The sequence below is a fragment of the Corvus cornix genome, chromosome 1A, assembly GCF_000738735.6.
Source record: "Corvus cornix cornix isolate S_Up_H32 chromosome 1A, ASM73873v5, whole genome shotgun sequence".
Classification (NCBI taxonomy): Eukaryota; Metazoa; Chordata; class Aves; order Passeriformes; family Corvidae; genus Corvus; species Corvus cornix.
In genome coordinates, this window is record NC_047057.1 from 15,601,941 (window position 1) to 15,622,960 (window position 21,020).

The following is a 21,020-nucleotide window of genomic DNA, read 5'->3' on the forward strand; positions in this document are numbered from 1 at the left end:
AGTCCCTCTAGAAAACCCAAGTTATTTGCTTGAATATTTTTGTGACTGATTTTTTTTTTTGGAGTCTGTAATTGAGTCTGTAATGCCTTTGTTTTCAGATACATTTTTCCGTTTAGAAGACAAGCTACTGATGTAGAGATTGGTTATTGGCGTTCTCAGTATTATGTCCCTGAACTTTGAGGCACTTGGGAAAAACATCTATGTTACTAACATTTTCTTGGTTTTGTCTTGTCTCATGGAGTGTTTCTATGTAAAAAAGGCTCTTCCAGGAATTTCATTAAGGTATTGGGAAGTCCAATGTACTGAAGCTGAACTCTATTCCCAGAACTATCAGCAATCTGTCAGAGGCAAGGTTTCCTGGAATAACATCAGAACCTCTGCCTGTTATAGCCAAAGGAACGGTGTTAGTCCCTCTCTAGCAAATTGTATTTAAGTGTAGTTTGCTGTGAAAGAGACAATTGTTTAGAAACCCCAGAGGCATTAGGTACATTACTAAATCTTAGGCAGCTAGACAGATCTTAAAGGTTGGGACTGCTGAACAAACTGGCACACTGGTACATCTGCAAATTTACACAGTGGTGGAATTTGAGTACAGGGAAGGGTGAAATGAGAATGAAAGGAAGGCTACATCTTTCCCAGCTGACAGCTGACAAAAAAATTGAAATTTGTATTTTTCCAAATATTTGTCTACGCATGAATTGATGATAAATAAAGCAAGTAAAGAACCCAAGCTTCTGGTTTAATATCTTTTTTTTTTAATTGCAAATTAAAATGAGCAGTTCAAACTGGAGACTTTTTGTGGAATGAAATTTGCAACAAAAAGGATCTGTTCAGAAAAAAAAAATATTTCTGAAGAATTTGAAGACATGTTCATGAATATGAAATAATAAATGTGAAACAAAATATTTTGACATTAGTGAAGTTAAATGTTTTAACACTAGTGATATGAATAAGAAAGTCACAAGACATCCCTTTGACACTAATTTTGTCATCAATATGATACATTTCTGCAAAATGATTTGATTACAAAGAAGCAGCATTTTCTGCAGGATTTTTATTTTTACCCATGTATGGCTTAATATCAAAAAGTCTGGAAATAATCATGAAACCTACTCTCTTTGCCTAATTAATTCCTGGAAAAAAATACTGCTTCTATATGTCAAGACCTAAACTGTTTCAACCTTGAGAATGCTAGGGAAGCTTCTTCAGAAAAGCAAAAAGCAGGAATAACTGAGGGGATGACAGTGGAAGAAAAAAAACCTGGATCTATGCTCCAGTAGCTTTAGAGGGGTTAATTTCTCAATCTTATTCTCAGCCTTTTCACATATTTGCTCTATTTGGCAATAAGCTGTCAAAGAACGGATTTTCATCCAAGTAATAGTCTTGACTGTTACCAATTGATCCAAATTTATGTATTGAAGAGCTGAATGTCTTTTCACACTCTCTACTCAGAATGGTTTTTAATTAGCACTTAGTAGGCATCATAGCAGAATAAAGGCTAAAATAAAAGCAATCATTTTGATTTTTCTCTTTTATGTTTTAGCAAATGAACATTGCTTGAGAGATCTTTGTCTCTAAACATTAAAAAGTACACTGTGATTTATGCCAAGTAGAACACAGTCTGAAGGATGAGAGATCTGTTACCTCTGTGACGGCCTTTGTTTTGCATAATGCAATTAAATAGATACATGCCAAAATAAGGATGATGTGCAGTGAGTACACTAATTGAACTGGTTGCATTCATTTTCATTCTTTTACAGTATGAATTCATTTTTGAATGTAGATTCTTTACACCTTTAACCGTGGTGATGACTCTCACATGGCAGAGTATAATCACACAGAATAAACACAATCTGTGCAGTAGTTGTTTTCACTTTTTTTTTTTTCTTTACAAAATCTAAAAGAAGTGACATTTTGACTGTCTAGGTATACCCTTATATTCCCAGTTTTCTATGACTGGTGACAGTCTGTAGGAGTGAAGTATTACCCACTTTAGAGGAAGATCAAGTTAAGAATCACTTAAGCAAGATGAGCATACCCAAGTGTATGTGACCAGGTAAGATGAAATCAAGGGTGCTGAGGGGATGCTTGACAGCATTGTGAGCCTAACTTTTCATCATTTTCGAGTTTCAGATGACTGGAAAAGTTCCTGACAGACAAAAAAAGGCAAACATAAAGCTTACTCTAAAGAGAATAAAATAGATATCTGATATTGACCAGCCTATCTTTAGTCTCTAGGAATGATAACCAAATCTTCCCAGAAGCTGTGGCCAAGCTAGTGACAGACCATATAAATGGGTACAGCCAGCATGACCAAGAGTGAGTCGGACCTGAGGAGCCTGATTGCCTTCTATCATCAGGTGACCCTCTGTACAGATGAGGGGTGGCAGTGGATGAGATTTACCTTGAATGTAGCAAGACTTTTGGCACAATATCCTATAGTATCAGTGCAGTCAAATTGGAGAGACAAAGCTCCTGGATTAATTAACGTCCTGCTTTGTTGTCTGTCTTTCCAGCAGATACTGGAGTAGTTGAAGTCCTCTATGAGAACCAGGGCAGAGAACATGAGGGTGCTCTTATTTGTAGAGGGTCTTGTCCACTTCTTTTTCCTGGTCACCTAGCCTGATGCCCACTACATTGTCACTCTCTTTAATCTGTATCCATAGGATCTCAGTTGGCTCATAATCCATCTAGGCAGGAGAATGAATCCTATGAGTCTACATTTCTATATATGATAGTACACAATCTGTTCCTTTTCAACTTTAGGCAGTGCAACTCTTTTTCTTACACTGGTATGATGAGAAGTTAATGCCTATTCTCTTTCTTCTCTACATGTCAAAGCTTTCTTTGTTGATTTTATTTCTACATCTCTCTTAGTGTGATGGGTAATTTTTGTCATCTGCCTTTTTCTTAGAACTTAACTGTTACAAATCTTCCTTGACATCGATATAACCTACTAGTCAATGGAAAACAGAATTGCTACAGACCGTCAGGACCTCTGGAAAGCTGCGTATGTCTGTGTGCTTGACCATCCCATGCAGCCCACTAGGGTCTTATACCATTTACTTACCATGTGTGCCTTGCAATCCTTACACCCACTCAGAACGCAGGTGTTTCAGGTAAAAATATTCATAAAATAAAGGGAAGCTTCTGGAATTCTGAGTCTCCTTTGAAGTGTTGTAAAGCAAGAATCTCAGACCCATCTAGCTATAGTTAATTTTAAACCCCCTGACTGATTACTTGAAATAAATGTATATTTGTTCATTCCAGTTTAAATTTTTGTTGTTAGATTTTTGTTGGGAGATTATAATTGTTTAAATGTTCTCATGTCTGGATTGGAAAAACTAATGCTCCAAGTAGTGAACATATCTGGTACCTTGGCAGCAATATAATCTGGAACTACAGAACATGTGAATGCTTTTTCAGGTTGCTAACATTTAAATTACAATTGTGCTGTAAATAGTAGTCTAGTTGGTTTCCATGACAAAGAATCTCAACATGGTAGAATGAATCATGCTTGTGAATCTGTTTGCTTAGGTGTCTATATACATATATATATATACAAAATCCCGAGCCAGAACTCAACAGTGTCAGAGGGAGAAAGTAGAAGAATAAAAATGAGGAAAGCGTAAAATCAGTATTAGAAATAAAAAATAAGTAATGAAATTATAAGTAGTTTAATTTCCTTCACTCTTAAAGCTGAAGTCATGTTGCTGCTACACCAATGTTCTTATACCACACTGGTAAATTCACGCAACATTTAGCAGTCATTTGCTGCTCAGCCTCTTGTAAATGTGACACAAGTTGCCCAGCTTGGATCTTCCTTACACAATGAATTAGTTTTATTTTCAAAAAAACCAGAATTGATGTAGAATGTGTAGTATTATACTGTTTTTCTGCATGTGTCAGTGTTCTCAAATATCTCCCAGCAATGGGTGCGTTCAGGCCAGAAAGCCAATCATATTCAGGGCTGCATGAAATGAAGAGTGACAGGAAGGTCAAAAGAGATGATTCTCCCTCTATACTGTGCTCTCGTGAAACCTCACCTGGAATACTGTGTCCAGATCAGGGGGTCCCAACATAAGAAAAATGATCTCTTGGAGCCAGTCCAGCGTAGTGCCACAAGGATGATCTGAAGCACCTCTCCCATGAAGACAGGCTGAGAGATTTAGGGCTGTTCAGCCTGGAGAAGAGAAGGCTCTGGATCTTAGAGTTGCCTTCCAGTACCTGAAAGGGGCCTACAAGAGAGCTGGAGATGGGCTTTTGCAAGGGCATGTAATGATAGCACAAGGGGAGTGGCTTTGAGATGAAAGAGGGCAAGTTTAGGTTAGATATTAGAAAAAACTTCTTCACTGTGAGGCTGATGAGGCAACACTGGAACAGGTTGCCCAGAGTAGCTGTGGATTGCCCATCCGTGGAACTGTGCAAGGTCAGGTTGGGTGGGGCCCTGAGTGATCTGGTCTAGTGAAAAGTTCCCTGCCCTTGGCAGGAATGTTGGAACTAGATGATCTTTCAGGTCCCTTGCAGCCCAAAACATTCTATGATTCTATGATCTCTTGTGAGCACTACAGTGTGCTTGACCACTTGGGTTTAACAAGTGTAATGAGCTGCAAGGGGACAAGTATAGCAGGAGCTCAAAGTGATTGATTTCCCTGAGCCTGCAAAAGATATTCTCGGTCTGACAACATCCAGTGATATTCATCACTTTTGGCTTGTACTTCTTCCAAAGTGATTTATTTTTTTTAAAGAATACCTTTGGGTTTAGAGAGACTCTGAGGATAACAGTTTTCATTCAACATATTTACCGACTGTTGCAATTTAAGCATGTACTTGAGAACAATGTTGAAGCAAAGTATGTTATTTAATTTAATTTCATTAGAGTTTTAGTACTGTAAGAAAAGAATAAAGCAGCAACAAATTAAGCTCTAAATGACAAACACATGTCTCTGTAATATGAAAGGATAAAATATGTGGGGATTTTATGATTGCAAGTAATTGGGAATATGATTTTAATATGATTACAAGTAATTTAGTGCTTTCCAAATTGTGCAATAATAGATGATTATCAGACAAATTGATCTGAAATATTCCAGTTCCTCCATTTTTTGCAAAAACTGGTATAATTTCAATTCTTAATTGAACATGTAAGAAACATATTTTACTTGGCCTTCATTAGATTTGACAAAGTTGTATCTGTCACAGGGTACAAAAATCATGGTGTATTCCAGATGTCATCATAATTATACCAACTTTCTGAAAGTTTCAAAAAAATATCAAAAAAATTGGTTAGCTATTCCGGTAACGTAGCTCTTGACAAATTGTACTCTGCTGTTCTATCTGTTCCTCACGTAAAATACGTGAGATAATGCTGGATATTAAAGAATCTAACCACAAAGGTTTTAAAAAAAGCCCTATAACTGGATTCTATGACATGAAATCTTGAGGTAATAGAGGCCTATACTAAAGACTATAGACTTTGTATAGTTTATTGACTGGTTTGATGGAAGCCAACTTGCATTATTGCTATTTGTATTGCTGGTTTGATAAATAAATTAATAACAGTGTTAATGTGTTAATGTTAGCATATTTTAAACAAATAGTTTAAGTTCATTGCTTTAATAATTGTAGCTTCTGTTATTATTGCATTTTCATAATATAGAAAGTCTGTTTCAATGGTTTAAGCCATCTGGTTCTTGAAGCTGTTATTTTCAAGCTCTGTTAGTTTTTTTTCTGTTTACTGTTTGTAATCTAAAACATTCCTGATGAGAAACTCATATTCATTCATGGAATTCTTTCTCACAATTGTTAGCAGTTATCGTGTACCTCTGGTGTGATAATGCTTAAAATATGCAAGGCTTCTTCAAAGTTAAAAGCACAGGTCATTGTAGTGAGCTTTAACTCATGTATGGTCTGAAGGGCATAAAAATCAAGAAAGAGAGAGATACAGAAATGGGAGATGATAGAAAAGGGGTAAAATAATAAAGCATTGAGTGAGATCCAATGAACAGGAGATACCAGTAGACAAATACTTTCTTGGTTATAATTTCTGGCTTCTTGAGTAAGTTTTTTTTTTTTTTAATGTTAAAATATGCTCTAATATCCATCATCCTTTTTATATCCGTAGATAACATCCATAGTCGGAAAAGCTTGCTACTTGTCCATAGCCCCTTCCTCTTCGAGCTAATTAAAATACATTATTTTATTAAGTAAAATAGATGAAAAGCAGTTTTCAAAATCGAATTTGAATTAAGGAGCCATTAAGGGAAGATTTGACATCTGGGTAGGTTTTGCAAAGTTTGAGAACAAGAACAGACAAAATTTTTCAGATCTTACAGAAAAATATTTTCTATTTCTTCAGTGAGTTGCAGTACTGAAGTGGGTGATTTCACAAGATTTTCTTTAGCATTATGAAATAAAAGAGCATTCAATTGTGAGGAGCATTATGGATGCATGAGAAGATACCAAAACTGGAATCAGAGGGAAAACAAAAAGGAAAAAATGTGACGTGAAGACAGAAAGGAGAGATACTAAAAAACTTCAAGTTTTTGCCTTGAAGAAGATGGAATGGAAAGGTACAACAAATGTGATGTGGTGAGATCAAGGGCTGGGACAGCACCGGGAGTACTTGGCAGCTCCATTTTATTTGAGCTGGTGAGTATTGGGAACCATGTGAAGGATATTTTGCTAAACAAGAGAGAAAATGAAACTTTGTTTTCAAATCAAAGAGAAGAAGCTTGGTCTTAAAAGTATTGTGAAAAGGAAAGCAAAAAGACTAGTGGTTTAGATATACACAGTATGTAAGAGCTGAAAATATTTTCTGAGATTGCAGGTCAGTGTTTTCAGAACCTTACAGTTCAATACTATTACAAAAATAAGGTCTTAGACTGTATCTATGTTTAATATGCTAGTGAAACTCCTTAGTTTGTCATAACAAACACTGAAGATATCTGTAACACAGAAATCTGTATCTGAATGGGCCAACCTAGTTAATTTAGTCAATGGAGTTTGGGATGATACATCTCTTAATGAAGCTGACATTTAAATATATTTGATGAATCATAAACCACACAAAATAAATATTTTCTTCACCAACTACAAAGAGATCAAAGAGTAGCCATTTGGAATGACTAAGGGGTTCATGGATTCAGAGTAGCTTTTGAAATTAATCATGCATCTCAATAAAATGCTGAAATGAATCTAAATATGGGATACTGACTTTAAAACTGCATTTATTTTTAGTGCATTTAATCAATGAGAAAACTAAAATAATTCAGTTATCCAGCATATATTTGGTAATATGTACCAAAATCCCTTTGGTAAAAAAATAGCTGAAAAGATTTAAATGCAAATGAAGAAAGGAAGAGTAAAGAATTTAAAAGTTCCTAAAATTATAGATACCTAAATTTAAAAAACCCTCTATAAATTCCATTGTACCCTAAATCTTTTTTCTCCCACAAATATATAGCTTTTCATTATTCCTGTATATTTTAAGAGCATAGCATGGCCCTAAGAAAACAACTTACCATTTAATAAGCTTAACATGCCAAGCTCTGGTTACATGGTACTTGCCACTACCTTCTTTAATTTAGCATAGATATCAAATGGAAAGAACATATCAGAAGAACATTTTTGGCGGCAGATTTTGGATAACACATTCTTTTGCAATCCAGACATATAACATAACTGATTAGCCCTCTGCTTAGCTGTGATCATACCACAGTTCCCAGAAAAAGAAGCATAACATTGTAAAAGCATAATATTTCAGCGAGCACTTGAAAAGAATGATGTGTGAAACACATTTGCATCACCTAGAGAACAAACACCCTTCAACGGAAGAATAAGTTAATGAGCTACTTTTAAAGCACTAACTAAATATCTAGTCTAAGGTATGGCTATCCTTCTCCTCCCTACTGACTCTACTATAACCTACCTGGCTTCACAGTGGTAAATAGATAGATTAGTGAGTGGGTGAGCAGAAGTAGAAAAAGTAGCCAAGATGAATCTGTCTTGATACGGTAGGGCTAAGTGGCTAGGATTATTAATAAAATAAATAATCCCAGATGAAGTAACTATCATTAGATACCAGTTTCTGGTTTTTGCCTCCACATCATTTAGAAAAAGTATCTGCAATTCTAAAATACCTTTCCAACGTGATTTCTCAAGCTGATCAGAATTAGAAATGCAAGATACGCAAAATATTCAGCAATTACAAGTCAATTTTGTCTAGACTACTGTTTTTAGGAAGACATAGAGAGATTGCTGAAATCATGGATTTATTTGTACCATGTGGGATGTTTGCTTAAGAATTGTTACAGGCTAATATCAGTAAGAGAGCCAGACTGAAACGTTCTGTAAATTAAGAATTTGTATTTCCTTTTTCAAATGCACACAGCAACTTCATAGCTATTTGCTGAACAGATACAAAATAAACCAAGGGAATTATCATGTTCACTTGCTAACACCTCTCTATAAAAATTGAGAGGATATTTTTTGGTTGAAACGCACTTGAATGATTAATAAGGACTCACATCTTGCTCTGTGTCCCTTGTAGTCAGAGAATGTCATTTACTGGGCCAGTGAAATCTGACTGCCTAGATCAAGTTGACTCATATTGTGACACTCACTAGCTTAACAGAAAGGGGAAGTAACCTGAGCCCTTCATAGAAAAAAATCTATTCATGAGAGCTTTTTTTTCTTCCATTCCAGAAAAGGTCTCATTGCAGTCTTCAACAAGCTCTTTATCCAAATGTTATTATATTAATAGAAGTGAGGCTGCCTTAAGTGAAAAGATGAGAGACACAGAAAACACTTATGTGAAATGCTGTGATATTTGCCTTGCTGCTTTCACTGTATACAACGAGTGCTCAAGACATTATTGAGGCCCATGACTGGATTCCATCTTGCAGCACTTCTCCCTTTTAAAATCCATGTTGCAAGGATTTTCTCTACATCTCAAATCTTCAACAAATCTCTGTCTTCTAAAGATTAGAGATGCATAGCAAAAAATTCACAGAAAATATATTGTATGACAGCTCATGGTTATGTGTAAAATATGTCTGCATTCTCTGCCCTATAGAATTACTGAATATCAGTCCTTTTTTCCAGTGCCAGCATTGCAAACAAGGAACGGACCTATTAAAGTCAACAGAGTCAAACATGGTAAGAGATGATGTGACAGGAGAATCATATCCTTTATCATTCTCTACCTCCTTCACCAAAGAAAGAGCATTTTCAGTTTTAATCTAAATTCATTAGTGCCCCTGGATTTTAGAGTCAGCTCAAGTGTATAATAATTAGTGATCCTCCAATGGGACACACCTCTTGTATTGTATCCATGAAGAAAATACTGCTGAGAGCACTGATTATGTTTCATTCCCCTCCTATCAACTTAATGTTATTTATTGGCATCACTTGTAATGGTACTATTGTTCTCAAAATATCATGTCCTTTTCCATCCAATGTGTGTTATTTTCCTACTTATGAAGACTTTTCTTTCTAGCAAATCTTTTCTATTATATTGTTTAGAGTTCTGTAAAGGTCCATTTCTGTCCCTGTTGTTGAGCACTTTCGCTTGTCGCTGAGATTAAAAGAGCACTCAACATCTTCAGCGAAAGCTCTTTGCCTTGCAGGATTGATCCTTTTGTTGTTTCCTTGCAGGATTGATCCTTTTGTTTCCTTTCTTCTTCATCCTGTCATTTCTGTACTTCTGTAGAACGGGGAAGGGTCAACTCCATCTCCTTATCACTACTCTTTTCATTTGCAGAGGATAGAAAGTTTTGCAAAGGACAGAAAAATATCTGTATAATGCAGGAGCAATGCTTTCCTAGTGCACTTCCTGCTTCCAGGTTCCAGTGTAAAGGGGATCGTGCCATGCTACCATTTTGAAAAATGTCCTGGAGATCATTGAATACCGGTTTAAGGTATTAAGCAGAAAATGTGCTAGTCTTGAGTTGGGGAGGGACCATATATTTTTGAAAGACAGCATACCAAAACTTTGCTCTTGGCCTTCTGTGATCGCAGGCATGTGCTTGCATACCAACTCACTTCTGCAAGATGGACCAAAGAGCCTTCTTATTTGTTTCAGTTATGAAATTTTTGAAAATTCCCATTTCAGAAAAAAATTTCTGATTCCAAATAGACATTTGATCTTATTTATTGGCAAAGTAAATAGGCTCATATTACAGGATTTTAAGGGGGCAAAAATCCCCCCAACCCCCAAAACCCCAAAACATTCTGAAATGTTGTCAGGGATTAAGTTGTGACACTATGAGTAAGATGGGATTTCATGTTTTTCGTGTTTTGTATTCAATATATCTCATATTTTATTTAGAAAATCTTGATCAAGCCTGAGGTTTTCTTAATTTCTCTGTAGGAAAATTTATCTTTGGTTTGTAAGGAATGTGTGCTTCACAGAGGCAATAAAATTTTGAATTATTTTGTTGTGTACTCAAACAAGTGAATATTTTACGCTTTCAACTGAATTTCCAAAATGTTCTCAGCAGTTTTATCATCCATATAAAATGCCTGGTGTTATACATTGTATGGAAAATTTCCATATGGAGGAGTACTAAATGAAAGATTATGAGTGTTTTAGTAATCCTGGTTCTGGAAGGCAGATTTGAAGAAGTGTGGTTTTGCAGTGTAGGAAACAGGTACAACATTTTGAAACTGAAACAGCTGCATACTAATCAGGACTCTTTCAAATAAATTGTCCCAGGCTTATGCCATATATCTACAAACTTCACCATATCATTGTATGGATTGTGCTGTTAAACTAATGGATCAATTTTTAGAGTAGAAGGGTGTCAGGCCAATGTCTTGGTACATATTTGAATTGCTTACTAATGTCTTACAAAGGTAAAAAAGAACCCAAGGTTATCTGGTACTTCTACAGTCTCTTTACTACGTGTTCAGATGCTTGTGTTTGCTTTTATTGCAGAAGTACTTCTTTGTGACTAGTAGCTCAAGCTAAATGAGTGGATTGTAAGTGTCAACTGTTTTTCTTTGCTGTTTTAACTACTTTCATGTAGCTAAGCATCTGAGTGACATAGAAAATCCATTTTAAAATCTACAGTGGTTGCACAGTTAGATATTTACACAATATTCTGCTGCTCTGCATACTTACCTTTGACCTTCCACAGTTACCAAGCACATAACTCTTCACCTCACTTAAAGTGAAACACCCAGATGGAAAAAGGGCTTCAGTAAGTCTAAGTCACATGCAGGACCTTGCTGTAGAGCCTGTGAGGAACAGAACGACCTTTCTTTGTGGACACATTCTCATTTCTGATTTGTTTCAGTTAATATTTGAAAATTGTAAAAGTGAAGTCTTGATCCTTATAGTCAAAGCATAGTACAAGGCCATAGATATATCAGAGAACTAAATATTTTTAAAAATCCCCCTCAGGTTTTGAAGATATTCTTTAAAATAATAAGGCTATTCATATTTATTTTAAAATTTCTTTAGGATGGGCCAAGTGCAAAAATATAATTTATTTCTTTTAAACATACACAGCAGTGAAGGAACTCACAGCTTATTGAAGTGAAGCTCATCCTTTGCCTTCTGTGGTCCCTCTTAATTCGGTTACCCTGCCTCTCACACAGCAAAACATTTGGCAGTGTATTTTTAAGAATCTTAAGACAGGAATTTTCTCAGAGCAGAGGAAATTGAGCATCATTCCTTTTATTTCTTTGTCATAAAAGGGTGTTACCATTTCTCTTGGGTGGCCAGACCTCAGCTTTTTATCATCACCTTGAAAATCAACTGTCAATCAATGCAGATCATAAATCACAGGTGTAATATAATATAATGAAAAAATGCAGGTCCCCCAAATTCAAACCCACATCAGTATCATACAATTATACAATAGGGAGAAAGTTTTCCTTTTTAGCAAGTAGATGGATCTTTGGAAGTTTGAAAGCACTGTTGCTGTTTTTTCAACAAATGTATTTCTGTAGACACAGCATAAATGAGGATATCTATGCTAACTAAGGGAAAAAAATCTTATTCCTTACCAAAACCACCAAAGAATCACAGAATGGTTGAGGTTGGAATAGGACCTCTGAAAATCATCTGGTCCAACCAGGGCCACCTAAAGCACCTTGTCCAGGTCCATGGTCAAACAGCTTTTTTAATATCTTTAAGGATGGAGATCCGACAACCTCCCTGGGCAGCCTGTGCCAGTGCTCAGTCACACTCTCAGTGAGAAGGTGTTTCCCTGGTGTTCAGAGGGAACCTCCTGTGTTTCAGTTTGTGCCCATTGCCTCTGATCCTGTCACTGGGCATCACTGAGAAGAGTCAGTCTCTGTCCTCTCTGCACCCCCTCATCAGCTGTTTAAATACCTTGATGTGATTACCCTGAGCCTTCTCTTTTCCAGGCTGAACAGTCCCTGCTCTCTCAGCTATTTCTCACAGGGAAGGATGTCCCTTCAACCATTTTGTGGCCCTTCATTGGACCATCTCCATACATCCACATCCAGAACTGGACACACCACTCACCAGTACTGAGTAGAAGGGAAGGATCACACCTCTGAGCCGGCCAAATACTGCAATACTTTTCCAAATGCAGTCCAGGATACCATTTACCCTCTTTGCAGCAAGAGCACGTTACTGGCTAATGTTCAACTAGGTGTCCACCAAGACCTGCAAGTCATTTTCTGCCTAGCTGGTTTCCAGCTCAATGTTGTGCTAATTTCCCCCCAGCCCCATCATATAGCAAGAATTTCTGGGTTTTGATACTCACAATAAAATTTATCACAGATTTATATAAAAGTAACAGAGGGTATTTCTCATAAACCCTTACAAGTTGTAAGTTCCTGAATCTTATGCAAAAATCCAATTAAAATACATCTAATGGATGGGAAAAGCTTAGAAGTTGAATTTTACTCCAAAATTATACAAGATTATCCAAAATTTATGTTTGTCCACAAGTTCTATCCAGCAATGGTAATAATATTTGTTATACCGTTATGTAAATTTTCCTTTCAGGAAGTTCAAGGATGTATATAAAAAAGTAATTTTACATTGAAAAGGTAGTTGAAACTTCTCTTAGATTTGGATTGATGTTTTAGTGAAAGAAAGATTTTGTTTTATCTATACCAATATGAACATCCTTAATACTTATTATGGGGTTTCTGTCCTAAAGCTCACTGTGAAGTGCTGAATATCACCCATTTTGCATGCTAAACATGTTATAAAAGATATGACTTCTGCTCTTTGTACAGATGTGCTGGTGCTCCTGTATCAATAATTTTCAATGCTTTCCTGAGCTATTTTGAATGAGCCCTCTAAGGTGAAGGATGGTGGTGATACCAGAGTGGGCCTTATCCTAAAATTTTGTAATGAGGAAAGCAGTGGTTTCTTACTACATCTGTCCAAATGTATCAAATGTCTGGTTGTTGCTTTAGATTGTAAACATTTGTGGATATGAACGTGTTCACATACATATTAGATCTGAAATGGGACTTTTGAGGACTACAATAATAATACTAATAATAGAGCTGATAATTCTCATCTCTATTAAATTAAATGGTAACTAGGATGATAAAGAGGAATAAATTTTCTACTAAAACTATGCAATTATACTGAAGAGAGACAAGAGGATTTTTGTGGTCTGACTATAATGAATTAAAACTTCAAAATATGAAAGAATTTTGATTGGAGTTCAGAAAAAGCCTTTGACAACATTCTAGGGAATTAAATGCTTTCCATTTTTTAAGAACAGTTTCTGGAATGGCAATTTTTGTAGATATAAAAAATTAAAATTATCAGCACTCTTTTTCCCGATTTTGTATCCCAAAAAACACATTGCTTTTCATGTTCTATTGGTTGAGATAATGTGCAATAAGTTAGTTAAATTGACTATATAAAATATGAAGCTTAGAATTTATGTAAGAGAAGTAGGAAACATCTAAAATTATTTGTGTGTTTGCCACACGAGGATTTTTAAAACATGGAAAATGTGTGAAAATTAAAGAGTAAGTACAATGTAGTAAATGTAATATTCCTTATGTGTTATTTTCAAAAGTATCAGAAATAGCATACCAGTACAATGCATTTATTTTGTGTTTTACTTTTTAAAATATATTTGAATATTCTTTTTACAGGACCTTGGGAATATTATAAAAATGGAATAGATAGCAAGTTGTTTAACCAAAGGGAACCTTAAAATTATATTAGAATTTATTTGTCTTTGTTATTATTAATATTACTGTCTAATTTTGTTTTGTCAAATCACCAGAAGAGTATTTAATGAACAGTTAGTTTGCTGGATGCTATATAAACACTGGGAAACTTGGCATTTTCCATGCTCTAATCGGGAGGCAAAGAAACTGATATGTAGGTCAGTGATCTTTGCTGGGGGAGTGGGGGAACTCTGAGCTTCTAATACAAAAAGCACAAGACTCCTGTGAGTCACAAACAATCCATTCAGTCAAAGACAGGCTGCAATTAAAGAAAAATGAGTTGACGTGTGCTGATTCATATCATAATGATATGAAATTATTTCCATTCCTTTAAGGGAGAGGTAAACAGAACAGGACTGATCAGACTGTGAGGGCAATTACTGTAGTCCAGGCATCAGTTAAAGCATAACAACTATTTTGTGGTGTGTTCAGAGGAGAAATTGTAGGGTTGCACCCAGGTTAACATTTTGGGTCTAAACACAAAAAATGGCTGGAGCATCAACCCAAGGCCCCACTACTCATCAGCTGGTCCAGGCTGATGTTTGCCAGCTAATATGTATTCATATGTATTCACACACAGACCCCACCCCCCCCCCCCCCCCCCCCGGTCTGGAAAAGATACAGGCACTCATTTTCCCAGCAGCTGGCAACTGGAACACAGACTGTATCCTCAGGTCTTGTTTCAGGCACTGATCCCCTCACCTGCTCACACCTGTCCCCCCCAGTAGCTGGTTTTGGCACCTGCATTGTTCTCCAACCACAAGTGGAGTTTAAAGAACCCACTCATTCCAGTCATTGACACTGAGACCCCACTTGCTCCCATAGCTGACACCACAGGTCAGGGACACCCACACCCTGATCTGGCTCCTGGATCTGACAGCAATTTTCACTTGCACACATACAGGTCCCACTGGTAGCTGGCAGCGAGTCTTTGCAGCACACACACCCAGAGGATAGAGTGGGATTATACAGACAGATACTGTAGAAAAAGAATTAAAAAGAAGATTGTACAGACAGCGTGATCAGGTGCAGGACTCAGTCAGACAAGCACACTGGCTCTGTTTTACACAGAACTGACCCCTTTTGTACTTTTATGTCTACCCTTGTATTTGTTCCTCCCAGCTCCCTCTTGTCCCTGTGCATTCCTTATAGATTTGTACAACTCTATAGATTCCCACACCCCTCCCAGTCTGGGATCCTCCTGGTTTACAGTCTTGCCAGTTACCAAGTTTAGGCTGAACTTCCTGAAAGTTGCACCCTTAATTTCTTGATAGTCCATCAATTAATGTGAGTGGTGAAGTTTATTTCTTGTCATTATTTCCATGTTTGTTTTGCCAGGTCCAAATCTCAGTATACTTTGTTTCTGATTTCCCCTTTTCCCTTTACGTTCCCAACTGACAAGGTCCCCAATCAGATAAGCTCTCTGGAATAAACATTCTCACACTCTCGTTCCCTTATCAGTTAGTATGACTGACCATGTTTGGTTGTTGTCACTGCCTCCTTTGCCATTTGTCAGTGAGGTGTTTGGCCATCTATGTCCTTGTTTATGGCTTTCTATTTTACTTATCTCTTGCTGCATTTGAAAATGTCCTTGACCAAGTACTTTAAAAGAGCAGACTCTTTCCTTCCACATACCCTTACTGAAACATAGTATGAAAGGAACTATTTGGCTGCTGGATGCCACTGGGACTCGGGCTTGAGATTCAGCAAAAGGACTTGTAGCTTTTTTAGCCAAAATCAAGAGGTCTCCCAAAAGACTTCCATGTCCCTTGAGGGTCTGTAACTTCATAGATAGTTGACAAACATCTATGTTTGTGTGTACTTCTGTGCACCATTGTTCAAAATTTGAGGTATTTTAAAAATCTGGTTAATAACGTGGAACAAAATAATATCCCACTACAGTAATAGCCAGATGATATAAAAAGTCTCTAAAGTGAGCCAGAAGTTATAGTAACAGTGTGTATGACAAATTGAAGACATCATATACAAACACACAAATTCTAGCTGACCCTTTCTCAATAGGTTCAGGGAGTGGTGGAATCTGGTGGCCTTTTCCCTAGGACCCACATTCAGATTTCTATCCTATCTTTGCAATGAAGGTGCTGCAGATTGAAACCAGGAGGAAGATGATTGTCTCTAGCACAAAGGAACCATATATCAATATTACCATAAGCACAAATAAGCACAGATTTCATTACTGCTTTGCATCTATGGACAGAATCACTATTGCCATCCATTTGCTTCTTCAGTTTGGTGCTTTATATTTTTTGACAGGCAGGAGGGAAAAATAGAGAGAGTTGGAATAAAAATTAGATGATAATTTACATTTCCCAAACACTTCCCCAGTTTGAAGCACAGTATTAAAAGTGCCACAATATGGTACTACCGTGCAAGGTATTGTTGATGTCACTGTTAATCATTTCGGTTTAAAATAGGTTCTGCAAGAGGTAGAAAGTATCATATGTAACTTGCCACTGCCTAATGTTAAAAAAATATTATTGTTTTTGCTAAGAAATATTATTATGTATGAACTGCATTGTGGTAATGCATTTCTTACTGTGAAGAGCTGTTATGTTATCACTACTGAATTCTCCTCCAGGTGTAGGTAAATTTAAACCCATGGAAGTAATTGTTATGTCATCTTCTAATCTTCACTCAAGTCTCCATAATTACATGGCCTGCTGCCTCAGATGAGCCAAAAATGTCAGTTTCTAGTTTCAAGCTTATTTTCACAAATCTGCAATTTTCTAATAAAATTTTTGTGACTCAAATATTGAAATTGTATAGTTCCTTCACTCTGAAATGCATACGTCTCTCACTCTAACATGAAAAACTGATAACAGGCCAGTCTCCTGTCACTATATCCAAAGTATAAATTATGGGTATAAATTACAGCCCTTCTTCAGCAGCCAGTTTTACACCATCACATTTCTATTTGAGCAAACAGAAGGATTTTAAATAAGAGAGTTTTATGGCTCAGTTTGCCATCTTTCAGTTCACAAAAGAACGGGACTGGGTCATAGTAGCATGGGAGTTTCCATTGGGTCAGAGCTTGTCTTAGATAACAGCTGATGTTGGAGGATTCAACAGGCCCTTTCTTCTTCCTTTTCACACTAAGTATAAAATTGTAGTTTCTCATGCAGACTTACACTTAATTAAAAAAACATTCTGCCCAGATTCAGAGGGCTAAAATATCTAGGGCTGACTCTCATGGAAGGATCTTATCTAGTCAGAATTAGAAGTGTGTACTATGGCTCCCAATGAGTAGAAACAACTGCAAGGGAACATATGGGATGAAATGAATCTAATAAAAATAAACACACTTCCTAGAGTGATATTGACTTGTAACAGCATTAGGCGACATGAATATTTGTAAGGATTTGAGAGAGAATGGGAAAATATGCCAGATCTAATTTGGTAGGTTTATAATTTGCAGAAGCAGAAGGTTAGGTTTCCATTTTAAATAAATGTAAAATTGTCACGAATTATATTTGCAGCCAGACCCACTGCCTAACTTGGGGGCTTTAGCATCTGCTGAGCATATTCCATACATTTGGTCATCAGAAGGGCATGATTTGTAGACTATGTTCAACTATGAAACAACTACCCTCCCCCCAAAGAAGGCTGCAACCAGAAAATCTTGAAAGATATTGTAGAAGCTGTAGCTGCAGCATATACAATCCTACTTCCAGGTTTTTATTGCATGCAACAGGATCTTCTTTTATGTAACAAAATGAACAAATCCAGTCCATGATATATGCATTATGTAATACATTAAAAACTTCAGGATGCCAGCTGGTATTGCTAACATAAAATAAGTTTTACACAAAAGACAGATAGGGATTTTAAAAATTAATGCAGCTAAAAATGAAGAGTGTTATTCCTCATAATTACTCAAAAATGCAAAAATTATGCCTACCAAGAACTGGGAAAAAACCTTTCCTGAATATGAAACGTATCCTAATATTCTAGGCTCTCTCACACAGATAATCACTGTGCTGTATCAGTTGTATTTGGCACAGGTCAAATATTTTGCATGGATGTACTCCTTCAGCTTTTGTTTTAGTGTTCCATTACACTTCTGCTCTCACAAGTAAAGAATAGTGTTGGCTCTTCAGTTAGTGTCTCTGTCTCAAGTTGCATTTAATTCTCTGATAACAAGGTTCTCTTGCTTTGCAGTTGCATATACAGTATCATAGAAAGACCAACCCTTATCAGCCCTGGAAAACTGGTGAGCAGTGCTTCTCATCCTCAGGCACCACATCCCATCATGTTACTTCCTAGCTGTTCATTCATCTTCTTGCAGAACTCTCTGTCAGGAGCCGCAGTACTTCAGTACCCAGTCATGTTGGAAATTAACCCCTCTGTTGAGAATAAGAATAAATAAAACTCTGTGGAAACAGTGAAAACCTAGACTTAAGAAAAAATGATTCTGATTGTATTGGAGAATACACCACTAAAAGAAAGAGTGGTGAAGTCCTGGAATTGTCTGCCCAGGGAGGTGGTGGAATCACCATCCCTGAATGTGTTTAAAAAAAGACTGGATGTGGCACTTGGTGCCATGGTTTAGTTGAGGTGTTAGGGCATGGGTTGGACTCAATGATCTTAGAGGTCTCTTGCAACCTGGTGATTCGGTGATTCTGGGATTCTGTGCAGTCTGGTGGTTTCGGGTCTGTTTTCTCTTTCTGGACCTTCCTCTTCTGTTTTACAACTTTATAAATTGTTTCTGCAAAAGACTGCTGAGTACTCATACTAAAATCAGTTCCGTGAGGAGTCTGTTGCTACCTTCAGACCTGTCAGGCATGGTGGGTATTGCTATGACTCTTCATAGGTAGGTACTGCAGCCCTGTATTGCAACTCTTTGCCAAGAGACTGGGTAACTAGTACAAAAGGAAGGATCTCTCATGGGAATATGAGACACCTGAGATGTGTAAAAGAATTTACATACAGGCCAAATCTGGCTTACAGCTTGCCATCATCCACAGCGCTTGAGAGTGTGGGCACAGGCTTGTGTGTTTCTGGACACACAAAACATGAGTTGGTGCAGCTTGTACAGTCCTCCTAACTGTGCATTCAGAAATTCAGTTTCAAGCTCTTTTGGGGGGGTGTTTTGGGGATTATTTTAAGAGGAAGAGAAGTGCATGAGATATGTAGTTGCAAAGTGGAATAAAGGGCAGATACACAGCTACTTTAATATTAATTAGGCCAGCTCTCTCTTGTGGCTAGGCAGCTTGGCTTAGTCAGGATTCACACTAAGCATAAGAGATGTCAGTGCAGCAGCACACCACAGTAGTGTCACTTGTGCCCAAGAAGCAATCCTGTAAGCTACTAAATAAGTGCCTGCCATTTTAAAAGAAATGGCAACTGGAAATGAAAATAAAATGTATACCATAAAGATCAAGTTGAAGAACATTTTAAAGTGCTGTTTTATACAGAAGAAACCATAGAGAAAGCCATGGGTCAAAATCAATCAGTTTTAAAAAGATTGCTACTGGCATATTTGAGGAATTACATAACCACAAGTCATTAAATTCAGAAAATTATTGTGATGTATTTTTGGTGGCTACATGCCACAAATTCTCAACCATTCCAAAGCTGAAATACAAGGGAAACATCATGTTTTATTACTTCCAGTGATCCATACCTTTAAACCATCAATTTGATCATTACAGGGGCTACTGAGAATTGGTTCCAGAAGACAAATATAGGTCACTGCAATATGCTATGCAGGCAAATGCCAGAGTGTATTTCTGCTCTTATTGTGCTGCTTGTTTGAGAAAGTCATACCTCTGATGTAAGGTAAAAATTGCTCGTGCTGCAGAATTTGCAGAAGTGCCTTTTTAGCGTAAAACAATAGTTCAGTTGGTCCAGTTTGATATTCTGAAAAATGAGTAATATCCAATGCTTTTGAGAAAGGTCAAGAAAATTCTGTAATGCACAACTGACCAGAGGGAAAATATATTCCTGACCTTGGGTAGTCTAGCGTTTGACTTATGCCCTAAAGCATAAATATCTGCATGTTCTATTTTTTTTTTTTTTTTTTTTTTTTTTTTTTTGGGTGCAGCAGTGGGAAATTTTTACACATTTATACTTTTCAAATGCATTTTTGAATAAAAAGTTTTTGCATTCTAATATTTTGTGCCTGGGCACTGGTCAAGACTTCATTCAGGACAAGTCCCATTTTCCATTCTAGATTCTGTTTACAGAGAAGAGTACCTTAAAACCTTGAGCATAACAAAAATATATGTATCTTTATGTAATTTCAATTTCCCATGCAGACTGGAATATGAGGATGTGTAATGTCCTTTTTTAATACTAACATCTTCTCTGATACTAATTTAGGTTTCTGTTTCAAATTTCATAGTGTGATCTGGCAGACAGATTGGAGCAGGCAATATCCAGATCATAGAGCTGCCAAAACACTTTTCAGTTGTGTGAAAGAAGCCACTTTTCAGGCAAAGTCAGCCCATCACAGGAAACACATTGAGCAAGATAGTCCAAGTTCCAGCTTGAACAAAATTATATTTCTTTTTTATGTTGGAGGCAATATTTTGTCTTAATTTAGGTGTTTGCTCATTATTTAATTCACTAAACAGTGGCATAGTTTAAACTTCTCACTCTCTAAAGCAGTTATACTGCCTGTCTAAAGACCATAGAAAAAAGTACCCTATGACTACCAGATTAAGGGCAAGATGAACCTTTGTAATGCTGCACAGAAGCAGGGAGAAGAACATAGGGAACACGATGAAACTTTACATCCATTCATCCTCACAATACCCTCAAGGGAAGTCCCCAGACTCTACAGAGGCTTTACATGCTGTGGAAAAAGGCCCATT